At 46.2% G+C, this 12,500-nt stretch overlaps 1 pseudogene across 1 annotated transcript in view; it reads right to left on the reverse strand.

The window, feature by feature from the left end:
* The window catches only part of LOC311106255 (ATP-dependent DNA/RNA helicase DHX36-like), a 61,684-nt pseudogene that overhangs the window by 11,424 nt on the left and 37,760 nt on the right, over window positions 1–12,500 (reverse strand). The window contains exons 10-12 of the transcript in view: window positions 10,021–10,273; window positions 9,840–9,927; window positions 9,578–9,671 (exon numbers count right to left, since the gene is read on the reverse strand). The product of the transcript in view is annotated as an ATP-dependent DNA/RNA helicase DHX36-like (transcript). The remainder of the gene's footprint in view (window positions 1–9,577; window positions 9,672–9,839; window positions 9,928–10,020; window positions 10,274–12,500) is intronic.

Below are 12,500 nucleotides of genomic sequence, written 5' to 3' on the forward strand. Positions count from 1 at the left end.
CACTGAGTTTGAAGGTAGGCCTTGAAATACATCCACAGGTACACCTCCAATTGACTCAAATTATGTCAATTAGCCTATCAGAAGCTTCTAAAGCCATGACATCATTTTCTGGAATTTTCCAAGCTGTTTAAAGGCACAGTCAACTTAGTGTATGTAAACTTCTGACCCACTGGAATTGTGATACAGTGAATTATTAGTTAAATAAATCTGTCTGTAAAGAATTATTGGAAAAATGACTTGTGTCATGCACAAAGTAGATGTCCTAACCGACTTGCAAAAACTATAGTTTGTTAACAAGATATTTGTGGAGTAGTTGAAAAACTAGTTTTAATGACGCCAACCTAAGTGTATGTAAACTTCCGACTTCAACTGTATGTAATTTTCAGGCACTACTTTCAGTACCGGATAACCCCTTTAATGTGGGATTGTATCTGTTTATCTACCACAGATGTACATTTATCACGGCTGTCATGGTTACGGCTGTTATGTTTTAATAAGGACCCAATTTAGGAAAGTTTTAGATACTGGAATATATATATATATATATATTACAGCTGCTACAAACTTAACATCTTTAACTTAGGTCAGGATTCAATCTGATCGCCCCCTTTTCGGCTATGCACCTCAAAGTCAATGTTTCCGCATTCGTAGAGATCACGTTCAAGGTAAACGCTGCAGATGTCGGCTCAATTACAAATGACCTTTAAATGTGGATCTAGCCCAGATCGGAATGAATCTAGGCGTTCATCTCTCCCATTTCACCACATACTAGAAAAGACTAACGTCACACTGCAATAAGGTCAGCTTTAATGGTTCAGCTTAAATATTTGAACACAAACTGAAAAGAAACAATGGTGAGTGAACCATTAGTCAGCCTTTTAGTTCATTAGTCAGCCAGCCTTTTAGTTTGTTAGTCAGCCAGCCTTTTAGTTTGTTAGTCAGCCAGCCTTTTAGTTTGTTAGTTAGTCAGTCAGCCTTTTAGTTTGTTAGTTCGTTAGTCAGTCAGCCTTTTAGTTCGTTAGTCAGTCAGCCTTTTAGTTCGTTATTCGTTAGTCAGCCAGCCTTTTAGTTTGTTAGTTCGTTAGTCAGTCAGCCTTTTAGTTCGTTAGTTCGTTAGTCAGTCAGCCTTTTAGTTCATTATTCGTTAGTCAGCCAGCCTTTTAGTTTGTTAGTCAGTCAGCCTTTTAGTTCGTTAGTTCGTTAGTCAGTCAGACTTTTTAGTTCGTTAGTCAGCCAGCCTTTTAGTTCATTAGTTCGTTAGTCAGCCAGCCTTTTAGTTCGTTAGTTCGTTAGTCAGCCAGCCTTTTTAGTTCGTTAGTTCGTTAGTCAGCCAGCCTTACACAGAATGTGAATATTACAACATAGCAATGTCAACCAAGTAGTCTATTTGATAACATATGAGAACATATTCAAGCAATGTCAACAAAACAGCATTCAGTACAATTTTATATAACATATTTACATTACATTTTATTAGACGCTCTTATCCAGAGCGACTTACAGTTAGTGAATACATTATATTTTTTTATACTGGCCCCCCATGGGAATCGAACCCACAACCCTGGCGTTGCAAACGCCATGCTCTATCAACTGAGCTACATCCCTGCCGGCCATTCCCTCCCCTACCCTACGCTGGGCCAATTGTGCGCCGCCCATGAGTCTCCCGGTCGCGGCCGGCTGCGACAGAGCCTGGATTCGAACCAGGATCTCTAGTGGCACAGTTAGCACTGCGATGCAGTGCCTTAGACCACTGCACCACTCAGGAGTATATTGTTGTTAATAAATGCAATAATACAAAAATATAGTCATCCACTGCTCAGTCTTTTCCAGTTGGCTTATAGAATGAAATTAATACGTTTGGGGACAGCGTCCAGAGCAGTCCTTGGTTTCTTCACACACCATCCTGCCCGTACATGGGTGGATTCCAATCTAATGGAAACGTGTCAATGTGCCTGATCCATAGTGGATGTATAGAGATCTCTACTTGGAAATAACCCGTTTTAGCATGGACATTGCCATTGAGGGCTTCCACCATTTTAAAGTAGTCAAGTGGGTGGGACTTCCTATGGGTGCGATCAGCCAATGATCAGAGCATTGTCTTCTTCAAATTGGTTTGCTTAGTTTGTAAATGGCATTAAGCTATATCACCGCCATCAAGTGGCCACAATAACTGAATGACACACAAGATTTAGTTTAAAAGACCAGCCCTGCAAGAGGCGGTAAATCACCAATATTAGATGTACAGAAGATAGACGCCATTATGGCACATATACAAAGTTGAGAACTCTTTCCATCTTTATGGCCTGAGCTCTTCTCTGGGTTGAGAAGAGATGCACCAGTTCTAATACTCATCACCATCAACATTGTTGTAATACCGGTGACGTCCTCTAGGGGCAGTGTTAGCCGCGTTAGTGTTGGGCCTGGGTGGTGATGAGGTCTATGATTGGCGGTTGCTCCAGTCCACAGGGGCGGAGCTTCAGATCTTCTCCTCCTACAGATTTTACAGGGAGGCGGAGCAGGAGAACTGTCAGTTGTGTGTGTGTGTACCTTGACGAGGTCAGCGATGCGTGCAGGGGATTGGAAGACAATCCAGTCATCCTGGTCCTGATCCAGGATGACTGGAAATAGCCGAATCCACTAATTTGAAGGGGTGTCCCAATACTTTTGTATATATAGTGTATTTATCTCGTCTGGTGGGCTCTTGACAGTTATCACTTGACAGTTCACGGCTGGGTTTCCTTTGTAGCTGGTGACTGATGTGGTGTACTCCTCAATGCCATCAGATGAATCTCTGAATATATTCCAGTCTGTGCTAGCAAAACAGTCCTGTAGCTTAGCATCCGCTTCATCGGACCACTTCCATATTGAGCGCGTCACTGGTACTTCCTGTTTGAGTTTTTGCTTGTAATCAGGAATATGGAGGATAGAGTTATGACAGGGACACACACACACACACACACACACACACACACACACAGGAAGATCTGGAGACGGACAGGGGCACACAGCATTCACACAGCATTCACACAGCATTCATTTACATTTACATTTTACATTTACGTCATTTAGCAGACGCTCTTATCCAGAGCGACTTACAAATAGGTGCATTCACCTTATAGCCAGTGGGATAACCACTTTACAATGTTTTTTTTTTTTGTTTGTTTTTTTTTGGGGGGGGGGGTGGGTTGGAGTAAGGGGGGGGGGGGCGGGGGGTAGAAGGATTACTTTATCCTATCCCAGGTATTTCTTAAAGAGGTGGGGTTTCAAATGTCTCCGGAAGGTGGTGAGCGACTCCGCTGTCCTGGCGTCGTGAGGGAGCTTGTTCCACCATTGGGGTGCCAGAGCAGCGAACAGTTTTGACTGGGAACTATGCTTCCGCAGAGGTAGGGGAGCCAGCAGGCCAGAGGTGGATGAACGCAGTGCCCTCGTTTGGGTGTAGGGACTGATCAGAGCCTGAAGGTATGGAGGTGCCGTTCCCCTCACAGCATTCACACACACTCTCACTCCCTCTCTTCCTCCAAACTCCCCTTCCTCTCCTCCTTCTCTCCATGTCCTTGCTCCCTCCACCCCACTCTCTCTCCCTCTCTTCCTCCAAACTCCCCTTCCTCTCCTCCTCCTCTCCATGTCCTTGCTCCCTCCACCCCACTCTCTCTCCCTCTCTTCCTCCAAACTCCCCTTCCTCTCCTCCTTCCTCTCCATGTCCTTGCTCCCTCCACCCCACTCTCTCTCCCTCTCTTCCTCCAAACTCCCCTTCCTCTCCTCCTTCCTCTCCATGTCCTTGCTCCCTACACCCCACTCTCTCTCCCTCTCTTCCTCCAAACTCCCCTTCCTCTCCTCCTTCTCTCCATGTCCTTGCTCCCTCCACCCCACTCTCTCTCCCTCTCTTCCTCCAAACTCCCCTTCCTCTCCTCCTCCTCTCCATGTCCTTGCTCCCTCCACCCCACTCTCTCTCCCTCTCTTCCTCCAAACTCCCCTTCCTCTCCTCCTTCTCTCCATGTCCTTGCTCCCTCCACCCCACTCTCACTCCCTCTCTTCCTCCAAACTCCCCTTCCTCTCCTCCTTCTCTCCATGTCCTTGCTCCCTCCACCCCACTCTCTCTCCCTCACAGGCGTGAATGTGTCCGTTTCTATCCGCTCCATGTCGCTATTGGATTAAAGTTGGGGATTCAGAGCACCACTTCTATGCAAACAGAGCCAGAGGACAGACAGAGAGAGAGAGAGAGGTGAAGAGGAGGAGGGACTGCATCAGTTCTAGGATGTATCATGTAGATGACCAGAGGGCAAGTGCATCAGAGAAGAGACAGGATCCAGCTGCATGTCTCACCCTCTTGTTGTTCTCCTGTTTTCACTCTCTCTCCCTCCCTCCCTCCCTCTCTCCCTCTCTCCCCCTCTCTCCCGCTCTCCCTCTCTTCACCCCCTGTACACCAGCGGCTACCAGACCCCAGGGATGCTACCTCTCTCCAAAATACACATCTTTGTCTTCTCGTGCGCACACACACACACACACACACACACACACACACACACACACACACACAAACACACACACACTAAAACAAAGACTATACATTATACATTGTAGCATCCCTGGGGTCTAATAGCCGCTGGTGTACAGGGGGTGAAGAGAGAGAGAGGGGGAGAGAGGGAGGGAGGGGGGGGAGAGAGGGAGGGAGGGAGGGAGGGAGAGTGAAGACAGGAGAACAACAAGAGGGTGAGACATGCAGCTGGATCCTGTCTCTTCTCTGATGCACTTGCCCTCTGGTCATCTACATGATACATCCTAGAACTGATGCAGTCCCTCCTCCTCTTCACCTCTCTCTCTCTCTCTCTGTGTCTGTCCTCTGGCTCTGTTTGCATAGAAGTGTTGCTCCGAATCCCCAACTTTAATCCAATAGCGACATGGAGCGGATATAATTTTTATTGGTTATAATTGATCCTCTGACAGATGCCCATCTCTGCTCTAACTGATGACATTCAGTGCAGCAGGGTAGAAGAAAACAGAGAGACAGAAAGGCTGGAATTGACTGTTCCTCTTCCCTGGTACTGTGTCTGCGAGCTTTGATCTGCCAGGGCTTTGAGAGGGAGTTGAAAGGCACTGGTTTAATCCAATATTCATCACGTCTAAAAATGGCACCAGAGTTAACCTTTTACCCATTTTCTTTATGGTTTAATGGATTTGATGCAGCAGCGCTGTATGTGTATGCTGTACTGTGTACTCACAATGCTGGTCCTCATCCTGATGTGATAGTTAAACTGTCTCCTCAGCATTCACTGACTTGGGGTGGACACACACCTTCCCATCACCCTCACCCTGGAGAGGAGAGAGAGGCGGATGTATTAGTGTGTGTGTGTGTGTTCTGTACAGGACGATATGAAAGGGGTTTGTATTAGTATGTACACAGTTCACAAAACATTAGGAACACCTCATTCCATGACATAGACTGACCAGGTGAAAGCTATGATCCCTTATTGATGTCACTTGTTAAATCCACTTCAAAATCAGTGTAGATGAAGGGGAGGAGACAGGTTAAAGAAGGATTTTTAAGCCTTGAGACAATTGAGACATGGATTGTGTATGTGTGCCATTCAGAGGGTGAATGGGCAAGACAAAATATTTTTAGAGCCTTTGAACGGGGTATGGTAGTAGGTGCCAGGCGCACCAGTTTGAGTGTGTCAATAACTGCAACACTGCTGGGTTTTTCACGCTCAACAGTTTCCTGTGTTTATCAAGAATGGTCCACCACCCAAAGGACATCCAGCCAACTTGACACAACTGTGTGGGAAGCATTGGAGTCAACATGGGCCAGCATCCCTGTGGAACGCTTTCGACACCTTGTAGAGTCCATATCCCGACGAATTGAGGCTGTTCTGAGGGCAAAAGGAAGGTGTTCCTAATGTTTTGTACACTCAGTGTGTGTGTGTGAAGTTTTAGTCTTTTTACAACTCTGTTTTTCAAACAATATCACTGCCTCAAGGCTTGATCGTAATTCTATTTTGCTACCGTCTGCTAAGTGTGATGATGATTTATTGATGCATCTGTCTGGCTGGCTGAGTTTTGGGCTTATGGTCTGCCGTCCATCGTCGGCTGTGGATCTTCTCAGGTACACATCCATAAGAAGTTGACAAAGAGTACATTTCAGGTCTGAGTGAATTTCACTTCCTCTGCAGAATCCGAGGTATCCTCTTGTCACTGCCAGTGTCTGTCTGTACTTGTGATGCTGACTCCCTGTGAGTGCTATGTATGAGTGTTACTGTAGGTCCCTGCTGACTCACTCTTCTTTCTGTCGCGGTTTGATCACTTTGGGGTAGAGACCTGCCCTGATCAGCTTTTAACGATGGCGCCAACAAAGTTGATGAGCTCAGGGCAAGGGTTGCTTTCCAGAGAGACATCAGGGCCTTTAACATACTTTGTTTCGCGGAAACATGGCTCTCTGGGGATATACTGTCGAAGTCGGTCCAGCCAGATGGGTTCTCAGTTCATCGTGCAGACAGAAATAAATATCTCTCTGGGAAGCAGAAGGGCGGAGGAGGTGTGTGTTTCATGATAAACGACTCATGATGTAATTGTAGTAACATACAGGAACTCAAGTCCTTTTGTTCACCCGACCTAGAATACCTCAATCAAATGTCAACCGTAATATCTCCCAAGATAATTGTATTTGGTTATAGTCAGGGCCGTGTATATCCCCTCTTAAGCCGATACCACGACGGCCCTCAAAGAACTTCACTGGACTTTATGCGAACTGGAAATCCCATATCGACTGTTGTACTCGGGCTGCTAAAATACTCGACCATTGCTATTCAAACTTCCGGGATGCTCACAAGGCCCTCCCCCACCATCCTTTCGGCAAATCTGACCACGACTCCATTTTGCTCCTCCCTTCCTATAGGCAGAAACTAAGTCTCGTGCTAAGGACTATTCGATAGTGGTCTGACCAATCGGAATCCACGCTTCAAGATTGTTTTGATCACACGGACTGGAAGTTCCAGGTAGCTTGCGAAAATAATTTTGACGAATACACAAACGGTGACTGAGTTTATTAGGAAGTGTATAGGAGATGTTTTACCCATTGTGACTATTAAAACCTACCGGAAACCGTGGATAGATGGCAGCATTCGGGCAAAACTGAAAGCGCGAACCACCGCATTTAACCATGGTAAGGTGACTGGGAATATGGCAGAATACAAACAGTGTAGCTATTCACTCCGCAAGGCAATTAAACTGGCAAAACATCAGTATAGAGACAAAGTGGAGTCGCAAATGAAAAGCTCAGACACGAGACGTACGTGGCAGGGTCTACAAACAATCACGGACTACAAAAGGAAAACCAGCCATGTCGCCGACACCGACGTCTTGCTTCCGGAGAAGCTAAACACCTTCTTCGCCCGATTTGAGGAAAACACAGTGCCACCGACGTGGCCCACTACCAAGGACTGTGGGCTCACCTTCTCCATGGTCGACATGAGTAAGACATTTAAGTATGTTAACCCTCGCAAGGCTGCCGACCAAGAGGGCATCCCTAGCCGCATCCTCAGAGCATGCGCAGACCAGCTGGCTGGTGTGTTTATGGAAATATTCAATCTCTCCCTATCCCAGTCTGCTGTCTCCAATTGCTTCAAGATGGCCACCATTGTTTCTGTACCCAAGAAAGCAAAGGTAACTGAACTAAATGACTATCGTCCTGTAGCACTCACCTCTGTCATCATGAAGTGCTTTGAGAGGCTAGTCAAGGATCATATCACCTCTACCTTATCTGTCACCCTAGACCCACTTCAATTTGCTTACCGCCCCAATAGATCCACAGACGATGCCATCGCAATGCATACTGCCCTATCCCATTGACTATAGCTCAGCATTCAACACCATAGTACCCTCCAAGCTCATCAATAAGCTCGAGGCCCTGGGTCTGAACCCCGCCCTGTGCAACTGGGTCCTGGACTTCCTGACGGGCAGCCCCCAGGTGGTTAAGGTAGGAAACAACACCTCCACTTCGCTGATCCTCAACACTGGGGCCCCACAAGGGTGCGTGCTTAGCCCACTCCTGTACTCCCTGTTCACCCATGACTGCGTTGCCAAGCACGCCTCCAACTCAAGTTTGCAGATGACACAACAGTAGTAGGCTTGATTTACAACAATGACGAGACAGCCTACAGGGAGGAGGTGAGGGTTCTGGGAGTGTGGTGCCAGGAAAATAACCTCTCACCCAACATCAACAAAACAAAGGAGATGATCGTGGACTTTAGGAAACAGCAGAGGGTGCACCCCCCTATCCACATCGACGGGACCGCAGTGGAGAAGGTGGAAAATGTCAAGTTCCTTGGCGTACACATCACTGACAAACTGAAATGGTCCACCCACAGCCTCTTCAACCTTAGGAGGCTGAAGAAATTTGGCTTGGCACCTAAAACCCTCACAAACCTTTACAGATGCACAATTGAGAGCATCCTGTCGGGCTGTATCACTGCCTGGTACGGCAACTGCACCGCCCGCAACTGCAGGACTCTCCAGAGGGTGGTGTGTTCTGCACAATGCATTACCGGGGGCAAACTACCCGCCCTCCAGGACACCTACAGCACCTGATGTCACAGGAAGGCCAAAAAGATCATCAAGGACATCAACCACCCGAGCCACTGCCTGTTCATCCTGCTATTTACATTTACATTTACGTCATTTAGCAGACACTCTTATCCAGAGCGACTTACAAATTGGTGCATTCAACTTATGATAGTAGAAGGATTACTTTTATACTATTCCAGGTATTCCTTAAAGAGGTAGGGTTTCAAGTGTCTCCGGAAGGTGGTCAGTGACTCCACTGTCCTGGCGTCGTGGGGGAGCTTGTTCCACCATTGGGGTGCCAGAGCAGCGAATAGCTTTGACTGGGCTGAGCGGGAACTGTGCTTCCGTAGAGGTAGGGGGGCTAGCAGGCCAGAGGTGGATGAACGTAGTGCCCTCGTTTGGGTGTAGGGACTGATCAGAGCCTGAACGTAAGGAGGTGCCATTCCCCTCACAGCTCCGTAGGCAAGCACCATGGTCTTGTTGCTATCATCCAGAAGGCGAGGTCAGTACAGGTGCATCATAGCTGGGACCGAGAGACTGAAAAACAGCTTCTATCTCAAGGCCATCAGACTGTTAAATAGCCATCACTAGCACTACAGAGGCTGCTGCTGCCTATTGAAATCACTGGCCACTTTAAGAAATGGAACACTAGTCACTTTAATAATGTTTACATATCTTGCATTACTCATCTCATATGTATATACTGTATTCTATCATTTTCTACTGTATCTTAGTCCATGCCGCTCTGTCATTGCACGTCCAGTTATGTATATATTCTTCATTCCATTCCTCACTTAGATTTGTGTGTATTGGGTATATGTTGTGAAATTGTTAGATATTACTTGTTAGATATTACTGCACTGTCGGAGCTAGAAGCACAAGCATTTCGCTACACCCGCAATAACATCTGCTAAACACGTTTATGTGACAAATAAAATTTGATTTGATTTGATTTCTCATTCTCTGAGGGAGAGAGACACAGGAAGAGAGAGGAGTTAGGGTGAGAAAAAGGACAGTTGACCTGAGTTGATGTCAGAGTCTTTGGAGTTCTTGCTGCTGATGAAGCCAGCCCCTAGCAGGTGCTCAGCAAACTGAGCCATCATGTTGTGCAGAATCTACAGACATACCCACAGAAAGACAGACAGGCAGACAGGTCACAGGTTAGATGGATTCTTCTCAATATGAAGCCAAGGCTGCATCCGAATGGTGGATTGAGCGTGATATCTGACTGGTGAGATATGAGCGAGACCTCTAATGATGTAGGTGGGAAAAGAGGATCTTACTGTGAAAGCATAGATAATAGATGAGGTGGTCACTCTTTGAGTCTCTGGACAGAATTATTCTCCTCAAGTCTGCTATCTTCTCCTTACCCTGAGAGAGAGAGTGAGAGGGAGAGAGAGATTTTACCACCTAAATGTGTATGTGTGTGCAGGTGTGTATGCCTGCGTTCCTGCGTGTGATTACCATTGGTATGAAGAAGGGGTCCTTGAAGCTGAGAGAGGCAGAGATAGTGAGGACAGGGTCCAGACAGAACCAGCAGAACGCCAAACATAATCAGCTTCCCGATGTGAGGCTCTACAGGCCAGGTGGAACTCCCACGGGGTCAGAGCCTCTGATCGGTCCAGGGCATTGAGGTCCATCGGGTGTGTGATGGCCAGAGTGACAGCCTCCTCTGTTGGAGGGTCCAGAACTCTGCTATTGGACCCAGCTTGAGGATCTAGAAGAGGTGGGGAGAGAGAATTAGACATTAACTACATTAAAAACAAACTTAGTGAAAAGTCCAACAGCTTGACTTGATCAGAAAACAAAATGTGAAAGAGACCTGTCTAAATGCTAGACCCAACAGGAAGTCCACCTCTACACAGAGAGCAGTAAGTCAACTCTTCACTACCAGAGGTACTACAGTCTTCCTGGCTTCTTCAGCTTCAGGATGTACTATTGTACTATGTCACCGTGTCCAGTGGATCCAGGACATTAATGTGTGTGTTTGTGTGTTAGAGCTGGACGAAATGGACAAATATCCATATCGCGATAGATTGCATGACTTGCCTTTATATCATTAATGTGCACCAGTTTTTTTTTGTATCATCCTTTAAACTACTACTACTAGTTTGATGGTTTTCCCGTTAACAATCACCCAGATTAGTTAACTTATTTCATTTAAAACGTCCCATTTCTCTAGTATAGGCTACTTATCGTAATGAACGATATCAGCAAAATGCCTGATATAAATGATCGGTAAGGTCGGTGTCGATAATTGAAGTTTATCGTCCCAGCTCTAGTGTGTATCTGCTGAGGTCAGCTTGTTGACAGCCATTCTCCCTCTGAAAGGTGTGATTAGTGCATTAGGTACCTCTCAGCCACCAACACACTGATTAACACACATTATCCCATTAGGGGAATGGGAGACTAGCTATTACAACACCAACTCTGCCTTTATGTTCCCTAACACCAGGATGGAATGGGTGGAAGTTGACAGAGAGACCAACAGATGTTGACAGATTGTGTTGACAGAGTGTGTGTGTTGACAGAGGAAACCAACAGATGTTGACAGTGTGTGTTGACAGAAAAATTAACAGATGTTGACAGTATGTGTGTTGACAGAAGACCAACAGATGTTGACAGTGTGTGTTGACAGAATAACCTACAGATGTTGACATAGTGTGTGTGTTGACAGAGTGTATGTGTTGACAGTGTACACACAATTGTGAAGAGGGCACGACAGCGCCTCTTCCCCAACAGGAGGCTGAAAAGATTTAGCATGGTTCCCTCTGATCATCAAAAAGTTATACAGCTGCACCATTGAGAGCATCTTGACTGGCTGCATCACCGCCTGGTATGGAAACTGCAAGGCACCCGACCACAAGGTGCTACAAAGGGTGATGAGTATGGCCCAGTACATCACTAAGGCAGAGCTCCCTGCCATCCAGGACCACTATACCGGTGTCAGAGGATGGCCCAAAAAACTGTGAAAGACTCCAGCCACCCAAGCCATAGACTGTTCTCTCTGCTACCGCAAATGGAGTCGTGGTCCTGTTGGGACCCTGAACAGCTTCTAGCCCCAAGTCATAAGACTGCTTAACAAGGCTGCTAAATAGCTAATCAAATGGCTACCCGGCTACCTGCATTGACCATTTCTTGCACTGACTCTATGCACACACACTGGACTCTACCCAGGTTTTCAGAATGTTTTGCTAATTTATTAAAAATAAAAACTGAAATACCTTATTTACATAAGTATTCAGACCCTTTGACTTTTTCCACATTTTGTTACGTTACAGTCTTATTCTAAAATTGATTAAATACTTTTTTCCCCTCATCAATCTACACATAACAAAGCGAAAACAGGTTTTCTAGATATTTTTGCAAATGTATTACAAATAAAAACATAAATACCTTATTTACATAAGTATTCAGATCCTTTGCTATGAGATTCGATATTGAGCTCAGGAATTGTCCGTAGAGCTCCGAGACAGGACAGTGTCGAGGCACAGATCTGGGGAAGGGTACCTCAAAATTCCTGCAGCATTGAAGGTCCCCAAGAACACAGTGGCCTCCATCATTCTTAAATGGAAGAAGTTTGGAACCACCAAGACTCTTCCTATAGAAAGCTGTCCGCCCGGCCAAACTGAGCAATCGGGGGAGAAGGGCCTTGGTCAGGAAGGTGACCAAGATCCCGATGGTCACTGACAGAGCTCCAGAGTTCCTCTGTGGAGATGGTAGAACTTTCCAGAAGGACAACCATATGTGCAGCACTCCACCAATCAGGCCTTTATGGTAGAGTGGCCAGATGGAAGTCACTCCTCAGTAAAAGCACATGACAGCCCACTTGGAGTTTGCCAAAAGACACCTTAAAGGATTCTCAGACCATGAAAAACAAGATTCTCTGGTTTGATGAAAACAAGATTGAACTCTTTGGCCTGAATGCCAAGCGTCACGTCTTG

Source organism: Coregonus lavaretus, assembly GCF_964263955.1.
Source record: "Coregonus lavaretus genome assembly, chromosome: 30".
NCBI lineage: Eukaryota > Metazoa > Chordata > Actinopteri > Salmoniformes > Salmonidae > Coregonus > Coregonus lavaretus.